A 12256-nucleotide genomic window follows, 5' to 3' on the forward strand; every position below is an offset into this window, starting at 1 on the left:
CAAACACAAGAGGTCCTTGTGCTCAAAGCCATGGCTCAGAGCTGCACAAGAAGCTTGGGACAGTGCCCCCTTTATCCTAGAAGCATAACAAAAAATGGGGAAAAGAGAAGGAAAGAAAGTGAGCAAGAAACAGAAAAGAACCTTGATCATAGAAAGCCACTATGGTAACAGGGAAGACCAAAATACCAATTCAGAATACAAAATATTCAAAGAGGAAATCTCTTTTTTTTTTTTTTGATTTTAAATGCTTCATATAATTTTTTTTTATTTAATAGCCTTTTATTTACAGGATATATACATGGGTAACTTTACAGCATTAACAATTGCCAAACCTCTCAAAGAGGAAATCTCAAAGAGTGATATGAATAGGTCTCAAGCCCAAAAAGGATTCTTGGGAGTGCTCATAAAAGATTTTAAAAGATAATAAAAGAAGTAGAAGAAAAAAATGAGAAAAGAAATAAGAGGTATTCAAGAGAGTCAAGAGCACAGAAAAGGAAGAAAAAAATGACTGAAGAAATCAATTCCTTAAAAAAAAAAACCCACCAACTATCACAACACCATCCATTTATGAAACCATCAGTTACAGCAAATGGAGACATTTTGAAAGCTGTGGAAAAGTTCACTTATTTTGTCAGTAAGTATATTTTCCAGGGATATACATGTAGGTGATGAGATTGACACATATATTATTATTAGAGCTAGCTTACTATTTGGAAGGATCCAAAGAAAACTGAGGAATAAAAGAAGTATTAGACTGCCTAACAAACTGAAGATCTACAGAGTCATTGCATTAACCTCATTGCTGTGAAACCTAGACAATATACCAGTGCCATGCCGGGAACCTGAATCACTTCCATTTGAGTCAACTTAGAAAGATTTTGAAGATCACTTGGCAAGTTAAGGAATGGAACACTGAGGTCCTTTCTCAGGCTGAATTACTAAAGTCGAATTCTACTGCAGAGCAGTTTCAATAAGCTTGTCATTGATAACACATTTGCCTAAATGACTGTTTTATAGAGAACCCCCCACCCAAGGCAGGTGCTTACATGGGGGTCAGAAGAAATGATGCAAAAACACTTTCAATTTCTAAAGAGCTTTGAAATCAATTTGAGAAATAGGAAACATCACCATAGAAACACCTGCCTGCATCAAAAAAAAAAAAAAAAAAAAAAAAAAAAAAAAGGTGCTGTGCTCTAAGAGAAAGCAGAATTGCAATAGCTTGAAAGCAATATGAGATGTGCAAATTTAGAGACATATCCACTCCAAATGTTCATATAAACTAATTGTGTCCAACTTGCGATAGAGCCTTCTGAGCTCATATTGGTCTGATCAGCCACAGTCAGACATACTGTACCTTGACCCCAACATAATGAAACAATTTCGTTCATCTTCAAGGATGAAAACCTACGTTGGACAAATCAATTAATCTTATATCTCAGTTTCCTCATTTATAAAATGAGGAAGTTAGACCTGATGACCTCTTAGCTCCTTTCAGCTCTATTCTTTGATTTTATGAAAGCTTGTTTGAAACTGATGCAGAAAGTTTTTTAATGACTAGATCATCTGATGCTTAAGATCTTTTCCAGCTCTAACATTCCATGATCCTAAGTCTTGAATCCTTATGCTAAAAGCAGTGTAAGCATTCAGACTTATACCACATCATATTTCATCTTTGCAGTTTAGAACCAAAGGAAATTAAAAAAAAAAAAAAAAAAAAAAACCCACAAAATCCCAGCTATTTGAGACAAATTCAACATTGACCAGAAGATGGCACCCTTTCCTTAAGCCTGAACAGCTGTTCTCCAATTTCTGGCTGGTTTCTGAAATACAGGATTCTACTGACAGAGGCTATTTCCTGAAAAGAATTCTTCCATAAAGAGTCCATTGATAAAGAAGAGAGAAAAAAGACTATTTTGGGAGAAAAGGAAATCAAAAGAAAAATCCATTAGCTGACCATAGCCACATCACAAAATTTTGTCCCCTATAACCCAGGTTGGAGATTGTTTTCTGTTTGCAGTCTAAGGATAGAATTAGAATCTCTCTGAATTTCTATGATTTTTGAATCCATACAGTTCCATGTGTACATATCCCTGAAAGATGAATATTGATGTTGATAAACAAGATACATAAGCCTCATTATGTCAGCACATTTTCTTGGGAAAACAAGACAGCTTTAGTACTCAACAAGGTAGGGAAACTACATGACTTAAAATCTATGTGAGGATACATAAGAAATTATTTGTAGCAGGATCTACTTTTACACACATCAACAAAGGAAGACATTCACCATTTTCTGCCTTCATGGGGCCCCAAACTACAACACTTTCCTGTTCTCCTGGTAAGGAAAAAAGCAGCAGCTGACACTGCTCTTTATCAGCTACTCTTTCTCAATATTTACCAACCAATAAATCTTTTTTCCTCCCAAGACAACAGACATTCGAATCTCGTTCATTTGGAGGCTTGTTACCCAAATAATATTAAATGAACTGGTTCATTATACATTGAAAAGTAACAAGATGCCATTTTCTTAATAGGTCAATATTTAGGAAGAGAGAGTGGACTGTTTCTGTACCAGGAATAGGACAGCTGTCCCTGCTCTTCTAGACTTTACATCTCAGTCTAAGAACTTGCCTGCCAGGCTTCTGGGAACTAAAAAATAATAATAAAAACTATTAATCTCATAAGAGCCTGGAAAACCTGTGTTCAAATCTTTCCTCAGGCATTTATTATCTATATCTCACTTTCCTTCTCTGTAAAATGAATGGGAATCGATTTGATTCCACCTAAAGATAGATGATCCTCTGTTATCCTATTCCCTAGTCTTTGGTGCACATTTAGAAGAATTTGGAAAGTCTTTCTCTTTTAGTTCAAAGGACTGTATTTAGTTCTTGCCCTATAGCATCTTCTAAGAGTACTTGTCACTGAAAAAGACAAAATTAGCAGAGCAGAGATCATGAACTATTTTCAGCTTAGTTAGATAGGAAAGGAAATGAGGAAAAATTGAAATCCAAATGAGAAACATATAAGTTATCACCTTTTCCCAGTAAGAAAAAGCTCAGCATGTCCCTAAAACTCCAAATTCTGCTTCTCTTTTTTTCTTCTCCAATCCAATATTACAGAATAAACTAAGATGGTGTCTGTGTAAGTGGAAAGAAGAGGATGGCTGGAAGAGACACTATTGCCGGGAGAATTAACAAGACTTAGCAATGCATTGATGTAGAGATTGGACAAGTTTAGTTATGACAGTCTGCCCTCAAAGAAGTTGCAACCCTTTAACTCTTCTTCCTTGTATTCTCTATTTTAAAAAAAAAGCATATATAAGGACCTAAAATGAAAGCCAGGAATATTGGCAATAGGGGAGAATTTCTTGCCCATTAAAAAGATCAGACATTGTCTTGGTTTCTGAGGGATATTGAAGAGCCTACTGGATATCTTCATGAAATGAGCAGAAAAGCAATAGTCCTGGAGAGCTGAGATCCTATAGTCAGCAGGAGACGAACTCTGTTCATTATGTAATTCTGTAGCTATGCCTAAGTTGTGTTCCATGTAAGAGGGCAAGAAGCAAATTGAAAATTGATGTTACATCTTCCTTCCTTTACTCCCTCATGTATCCTGTTACAAGCTCCTAGTTCCTGTGATAGAACCTAAGAATCATAGAATTTTGAGTTGGAAGAGACATGAATGGTCATTTAGTTTAATTAATTCTAGAAGGAAAACCCCACTATAATATACCCAACAAGTAGTCATCCAAATGTTCTTGTGGATCTCCAAAGAAAGAGAACACATTACTGAGTTGGTTGAAAGCCAAGATTTCCCTGAAGAATGCTGTATACTGAGGAACTTGGCCACATTTCTGGAACACCCAAAGTTTAGGGACACCTCTTTTTCTGAATGGCTAGTTAGAAACAGGGCACAATAACCCCCCTAAAATATTGTCATCTTCCATACTACTAGATACCCATACCCAGGAGTATTATCACTTATATCTACCATATGTCAGATCTATATTCTCTGTTGGTCCCCAGGGAAACCTTTTGAAGAAAACAGAGTTAATCTCAGAGATTCCCTTCCCTTTTTTGACATCTTTCCTCTTCTAACAATACTCCCTCACTTCTCTTCAAGCAATTCAAAGCCATCAGACTTTCTTCTTTCTTCCCTCTTAATACTAGAAAGATCACTGATTTTGGCATCAAAAAATGGGAGACTAAGTCCTGGCTCTGTTACTTACTAGCTTCATGATCTTGGAAAAGTCATTCCTCTTAATATGAGCTTTTACTTCCTCTTCTTTACCATGAGGGCATTAATTCCACAATCTCTAAGGTGCCTTTTGGCTCTAAGACTTTTAACTCTATGCAACTATGTTCTTAGAAAGGGTTCTACTTTCCATTATTTATACCTTGATACAATTTGTCAGCCATCTCTTACATGAATCATTTCATCTAAACGCTTAAGTATAATTGTAGCATGAAAGATTTTTGTCTCCTAATGAAGACATTTCAGGCAGTAGGTTGGGAAGATATTTAGGGAATTGAGAGGACCTAAATTCAAATCTTAACATGTGGGCAAATGCCTGTTCTACCAATTTGTAAGGTTGATACCGACCAGCAGTATTCATTAGGAGGATTCAAATATTAATACTACACAAGACATGGTTGATCACTTCTAATTCATAGTCTCTGAAGAGGTGGCAGCTGTGCCCCCAAAGGTAAGAAGGTACACAAGCTGCCTATGGTAGTGAATTACTCAACAGACTATCAGAGAACATCAGGATATGAGACTAATTCTGATAATTGGTGGTGTAGAGGTAGTTTAAAGCTGGCTCCAGGGTGCTAGCAAGTAGGATGAAAAGTGAAATTCCTAGTATTCAGAGAACACAGTGGAGACAAGAGAGCTATGTTCAGGCTTGGAGAATTTCGTGCGACGATTTGGGGAGTGGGTGCAATCAGTATTTTGAATCTGTACTAGCAAGAAAGTTGGAATTAGGGTACAAGTGGAAGCTGTATTTGGATGCAAACCCTCAATCAACCTAAGAGTGACAGTGCCTATGTGCAGATTGATAATTAATGTTTCAAGTCCTATAACTAAATGTAGCCTATGTCCTAAGGGCTAAGAATCATAAAGGTCTTCTATCTTTGAGCTTTAGTCAATTAAGCTACATAGGACCTGGAATCCTGAAGTAGCTCAATTCAAATCCAGTCTTAGATACTTAGTACCTATGGGACCCCAGTAAATCCTTTTTTAAAAAATGTGAATAGTATTTTTTTACCATTTTATCATTTTATAAAAATTTTACATTTACATGTAAAAATATTTTTTAACATTCATTTTTATAAAATTTTGAATTCCAAATTTTTTCCCATCCTTCTTAAAATAGTAATTTAATATAGGTATGTCATATGGGCATTCATGTAAAACCTGTTTTCATATTTCACTTGACCTTTCTTAGTTTCCTCTTTTGTCAAAGGGAAATAATCATAATGGCACCTACTTTCCAGAGTTGTTGAAAAGATGAGAGGAGATAACATCTGTAAACTGCTTTGCAAACCTTAAAAGATGGCGTAAATGCTAACTGTTGTTTTTATTTGGTCTAAGAATAGACACTAAACATTCTTTTTGAGTATATCACAGAGAAGAGGCAGTTCAAAAGCCTTTTGTGTTTTGTTTTGTTTTCATTTAAAGTGATTCCTCTTAGATACCTCCCTACCTGAGCAGGCATTTTGATTTGTAGACTTTATTCTTTTTTTGTATTCTTGTTTTCAACATGAATTAGTAATGCTTTTGTTTTGACCATAGTTTCCTACTCTGGGTCTCATAAACATTCTTTAAACTAGCTAATGTCACATTGCCCCCTAACTTGGGATCCTCTCTTCCTGAATTCTTGTGACTTATATATGAGACTAGCATTCAGGAACATTGAAATAGAGCAGCAAATAAAGAAACAGAGCTCTTGACTTTTGAACTGAGCTGAGAAGCCTGCACCAAAAAGAGATGGGTAGGAGAAGAAAGAAATCCTGTGAACAAATTCTAACTAGGAGATAACTCAAAAATTGTTCAGGGCAGCTCCTATATCCAAACCACTTCAACTGAGTAAACATTAAGGGCTGTTTAGGGCTCTGTGTGTTCAAAGGTATAAAACAATACAGCCTCTTCTATCAAAGACTTTACAGACATAGGGAGAAAGAACATGTGTGTATTATACAAAGAAGACACTGATGTTCCACCATCAGCAGGCCATGCATGGGCTTTGGGTATTTTGTCCAGTTACAGTAATGCATGTCCATGATCACTTTTTGTGTCTCTTACCTAGTCTTTCTTGTGACTTTCTCAGTGCATTTCTGGGGACAGGAGTACAACCTATAGTTATGGAACAGGGTGTAGCAACCTGTTGGAATAAAGCTTACCAATGACTTCAAGCTCATTTAATACCATGCTCTAACCAACTCGGCTATTTCGGGATTTCAACAATGCTTCTGGATCATGAGATCCATCATCAATGCAAATTCTTCCAGTTCGCCACCACATACCCCTTTTCATCCTCCCACATACTATGCTATAAACTCTGCAAGTATTCAGGGATGCCCTCTTTATCTCTTGACATTTCAAAAGTACTCATGCAATACATGAACTGTACATCTTACTACTTGTATATAATGGAAAGACTGGTGAGTCAGGCTCATGAATTCCAAAAAATAATATAGCCATTTGTATAATAACTACTATGTGTCAGACACTGTGCTAAGCTCTTTACAAATTCTATCTCCTTTGATCCCCATGAAAACCCTATGAATAATAATAATCCTATTATTATTCCCACTTGATAGATGAGGAAATTGAGGTAGACTTTTAAGCAACTTGCCCAAAGTTAAACAGTTACTAAGAGTCTGAGGCTAAATTTGAACTCAGATCTCTCCATTCTCAGTGGACTGACTATCTGCAGCATCACCTAGCTGCCATCTTCCTAACACAGTGACCCAAGTGGGATGGGAATAGGAAGGGGATAATAAAGGATATGAAAACTATGGCGATCAAATTAGGCTTATAAAATGAGAGGATTTTGCAGTCTTCAAACTCTTTAAAGACCTCATTAGAGAGTTTTCTCTGTAAGGAGGGGATGAGTGCAGATCCCATTTACATAGGGATCAGCATGTGTGTCCACTCAATTGGGATTTACTAGCATCAACCATGCCCAGGCAGCTATTGTTTGCAGCACAGTGCTAATGAGGCCAGGGTCACAGGTTTAGTTCTCTCATGGGCCACTTAGCTTTGCTCCACTCTGTCCACAGACTTCACCCCTGACCCCAGCCAGCCATCACAAATCTTGGTCATCAGGGTGAGCAAATGTGGATGGTTCAGTGCAAATAAATCACCATTATCAGAAAACGATGCAGATACATGATGGTAGATCAATTACCTTATATTTATGAATATAACAGACATTCTAAGGCTTATACATTCTCAAACCCTAATAAAACAGCCTCCATGATCGTTGGAAATTGGGAAGATTCTTTTCCATAGGGAGCTATTTTATAGCTATAATTTCTATTATTGTTAATAATATATAGTTTTTAAAAACTAATACTAAATTAATAAAATAATATATATTGTTATTGTTGTTGAGTCCTTTGTTTTGGTTCTTTTCTCCTAGATACTGTTTGTAGTATAAGATCCATTGAGTCAAAATTAAGTCAAAAGAAAGAGGTCTCCCAAGTTCTCTACAATATGTAACTAAAGTAAGAAAGGACCATTGATTTAAACCTGAGAGGGTCATTAAAAGCTATAAAGACCAACATTCTAACTTTACAGATGAATAAACTGAGGCAAAGAAAAGTTAAATGCATTTTCCAGTATCCCACAGCTAAATAAGCACACAATTTATTTGTAGCAAATCTTACTTTTACACATTTATCATTTGTTACCTTCATGAAACCCCAAACTACATCATTTTCCTTTTCTCCTGTTAAGAGGAATAGAAAACATATACCTGTATTTGTATGTATTTGTGTGCATGCACACAAACAAACATAGTATACAAGCTTTGGGCTCACTCTTTCCAGACTCACACTCCAACTAGCAGGCCAGGTCCCCAAAACAAATCTACCTACTTTCTCCCATGTCCAGTTTTAGAAGTAATCCTGAGGGACTTCACATTGTTTTCTAATACTACTATGCACAAGACTCCATTCGGATATTAATCACCAGCTGGCATCTACACAATATCAAATGACGGTTTGATTCTTCCTTAATATAAAATTAACCAATTAATTCAAATTAGTGTTTACTAAAGTTTACTTACTGATAAATATATAACATGGGTAAAAATATAAATTTATCTTCTGAACTGGGGCATATATTCTTCCCTCTTCATCCCAAAGGATAATGGACTTAAAGTGAAGAATACCAAACATTCCTACGACCAGATTCATTTTTGGGTTTTGTAAGCTGATGGACTAGTTGCTCCCTTTTTTGTAGGATATGATATCTCTGGTGCTAAGTTGGGGCAAGCAGGTCATTTCTCAACAAGGGATCCTCATCAGCTCAGCTCCTGTGGCTCCTGGAAGTCTCTAATATTGACTCCAATTGCTAGAACTCTGTTCAAAGTGCACAAGATCATTTAAGTTGGTCTGTTTTTCTTTAATATTCATTCATCTAAGATCAAGAAAGAATAAACCCAGATAGTCAAAAGAAAGAGCAACACTCCATCTACATTGTGGATGAGGGAGGAGATAAAGCAGGAAGATAAAGACATCAGGCTATCACTCTTCCACTGCTACATCCATGGCCTAAAGACATTCTTTTCTTCATGGCCTACCCAATCCATGGCCTAAAGACATTCTTTTCTTCACCACTCTCCAATAAATGTTTTAATTTTTTAAATCTTATGCATATATACTCAGTTCTGATTCAGTAGCCCATCAAAATGTCACATAGGAGGCATACTGGAAACAGTCAGAAAATATCTACCGGAAAAATCCAATATATAGTACTCACTTCTGTGAGTTGATATCAGCCATAGCATAAAGTCATACTCCAAGGACTGGTTCTAACTGGTCAAAGTCTCCATTATATTTGTATATATATATATATATGGCATGATAATCAGGCCCAAAACACTGAACCTGGAATCATGGGACCCTGAATTCAAATATCAGTTCTATCACTTACTATCCATATGATCTTGGATAATAAATGAATGAAGCATTTACTCAGTGCTTATTTTATATCAGGCACTGTACTAAACATTGTCTATACAAATACAGAAAGTGAAACAACCCTTGACCTTGAAAGAGCTTACATTCTAATAGAAGGAAACCAAACATAGTGGAGGGTAATAGCTAAAAAGAATTATTTCATTATGGGGAGTCACAAGGATAGTAATATAGGACAATCAATTGGCATGCCCTTTCTAGAAGCGATGATGCTATCAAATTTATTTTTATGCCAGGAAGATGGCAAGATGGATGTGACATAAAGGTGAGGCAGCAGGTAAAGTGAATTATGTAAGTTTGCATTAGGCAAATTACTTAGCTTTTCTATGCCTCAGTTTGTTCGTCTATTAAATTAGATAAAATAAACTTTGAAGTTTCTTCCTACTATAATAGAATGATCCTAATCTATAATATATCTCTATAAAGTTAGGTGGAAGAAATAGAGATGAGAGATAGATATGGACTTCATATGATTGCATTTATATATACATATAGAGACACATATATGTGTACATATTTATGCATATATATACACATGTAGTTTTTAAGGTTTCTGGGGTTTGTTTGCTATTTTTTAGAGTATCCTCAGGAGAGACGAAACGTCCTTCCTCTCCAAGATGCGGATCCTGTGACAGAGGTCAAGTGACTTGCTCCAGTGCCCACCACAAGTCTGTGGCAGAGCTATGAGCTTCTGACTGCCAGGCTTCTGGTCCCTCCCCGAGGCCAGGCTGCCTCTCTGTTGCTTATTGGCACTTTGCCCAGGTTTTTCCTCCTCTGCTTTGAGAGCTCCCATTGTGGGTGTTAAGTGGCTGTGTGCCATCGCCTGAGATCCTGCAGGTGACAGATCTGTTCTGAGATGCAGAAGTGGCTTAGACTCAGTGAGGAAAAAAGACTCCTCTTACTTTCTGTGGTTAAAGGGCTGGAAATGAGACGTGTAAAAGGGACAAGGAAAGAGCAGGGGCAGGGAGGGGGGACCACAGATAATGAGGAATAATGGAGATGTTGAGAAAGAAACAGAAAGAGATAATGGTGGCATAGAGGGAGAGCAATGGGGAAAGAAAAGAAACACAAAGTAGAAAAAGAAAAAAAAGAGACTGAGAAAATGTTGAGTTCAGGTAACTTTTGTCATAGTTTCAAAGAATCTCAGAAACAGGATGAATCATAGGTAAGAAGTTCAGCATGACTTGAAATCTCCCTTTGAAGAAGGCATTCTTCAAACAGCACAACTAGAGGGGAAAAAAAAGTTGGGCAGATGACTTCCAGGGTTACTTTCTACTCCAATATTATAGGATTCAATGATTTACTAGCCTGATATTGTGTCACCTCATTCTGCCTGGCCTATATTTTCTCTAATTTGAAAGGGGCCAAACAATAAAGTTGGTGGTGAGAAGGAAGAGAAATTATCTCCAGAAATCCCCCATTAAAATGTTCATATATGCCCTCATAGTCTTTATCCCAACTCCCACTTGCAATGACAACTTGGTTTCCCAGAGGGTAATTGTGTGGCATCTCCTTTCAGGATACAAAAGATGGTGTTATAGTGTTATGAGATTTTCCTGATGTCACCAGCTTGAGCCCTCAATTTAGTGTGCTCCCTCCAATGGCAATCTCAAGTCATAGCTAATGTCTTCACTATGTCATTGACTGACTTATCAATGTCCATTGATACTGATATCAATATCATTGATATTAGCATTAGCATTCTAATTAGATTAGCATTCTAATATCACTTATCCAATTAACATCAACAAGCTTTTTTTTATTTTTTTTTTATTTAATAGCCTTTTATTTACAGGTTATATGTATGAGTAACTTTACAGCATTAACAATTGTCAAACCTCTTGTTCCAATTTTTCACCTCTTACCCCCCACCTCCTCCCCCAGATGGCAGGATGACCAGTAGATGTTAAATATATTAAAATATAAATTAGATACACAATAAGTATACATGATCAAACTGTTATTTTGCTGTACAAAAAGAATCAGACTCTGAAATATTGTACAATTAGCTTGTGAAGGAAATCAAAAATGCAGGTGGGCATAAATATAGGGATTGGGAATTCATTGTAATGGTTTTTAGTCATCACCCAGAGTTCTTTCTCTGGGCGTAGCTGGTTCAGTTCATTACTGCTCCATTGGAAATGATTTGGTTGATCTCATTGCTGAGGATGGCCAGGTCCATCAGAACTGGTCATCATATAGTATTGTTGTTGAATTATATAATGATCTCCTGGTCCTGCTCATTTCACTCAGCATCAGTTTGTGTAAGTCTCTCCAGGCCTTTCTGAAATCATCCTGTTGGTCATTTCTAATAGAACAATAACATTCCTTAATATTCATATACCACAATTTATTCAGCCATTCTCCAACTGATGGGCATCCACTCAGTTTCCAGTTTCTAGCCACTACAAAGAGGGCTGCCACAAACATTCGTGCACATACAGGTCCCTTTTCCTTCTTTATGATCTCTTTGGGATATAAGCCCAGTAGTACACTGCTGGATCAAAGGGTATGCACAGTTTGATAACTTTCATCAATAAGCTTTTACAAATATTTACTGAAAAGAAAGAAAAAACAGGAGTGTAAATTTAGTAGCTTCAGCATTGTGGGGGGGGGGGGGAACATGCAGGATGGCAACTCTCTCTCCTTCCTGCCACCTTAGGTTCCTGGGAAGAAATAGGTCAAACTTAATGTGATCACTATGAATATTTGCCCACCAGCTTCACTTCTAGCTGTGTATAATTACTAAATAAGGTAAGCATTTCCTTGATTGAAGGGACATAAGTCTAATTGTATCCTACAGCTCCCTCTCAGGGCTACTTTAGAACCTCCTTTGATTTAGTTGCCAGTTAACTCTGGTACAGATTGCCTTTCCTGGATCTCTTGTGCTTTCTCTGACTTCTTAACTGCCACTAGGTTACAACTTTCTTGATTCCAACTCCAACACTCATTCCCCTACAGTAAAGCCAGAGGCAGAAAAATAGCACACTATATGCTTTTGACTTAATATCAACCCAAATGGGTGAAGAAAGCTACTGGTGCTTTCCCAC

Source organism: Sarcophilus harrisii, chromosome 2 (assembly GCF_902635505.1).
Source record: "Sarcophilus harrisii chromosome 2, mSarHar1.11, whole genome shotgun sequence".
In the NCBI taxonomy this organism is placed as follows: domain Eukaryota; kingdom Metazoa; phylum Chordata; class Mammalia; order Dasyuromorphia; family Dasyuridae; genus Sarcophilus; species Sarcophilus harrisii.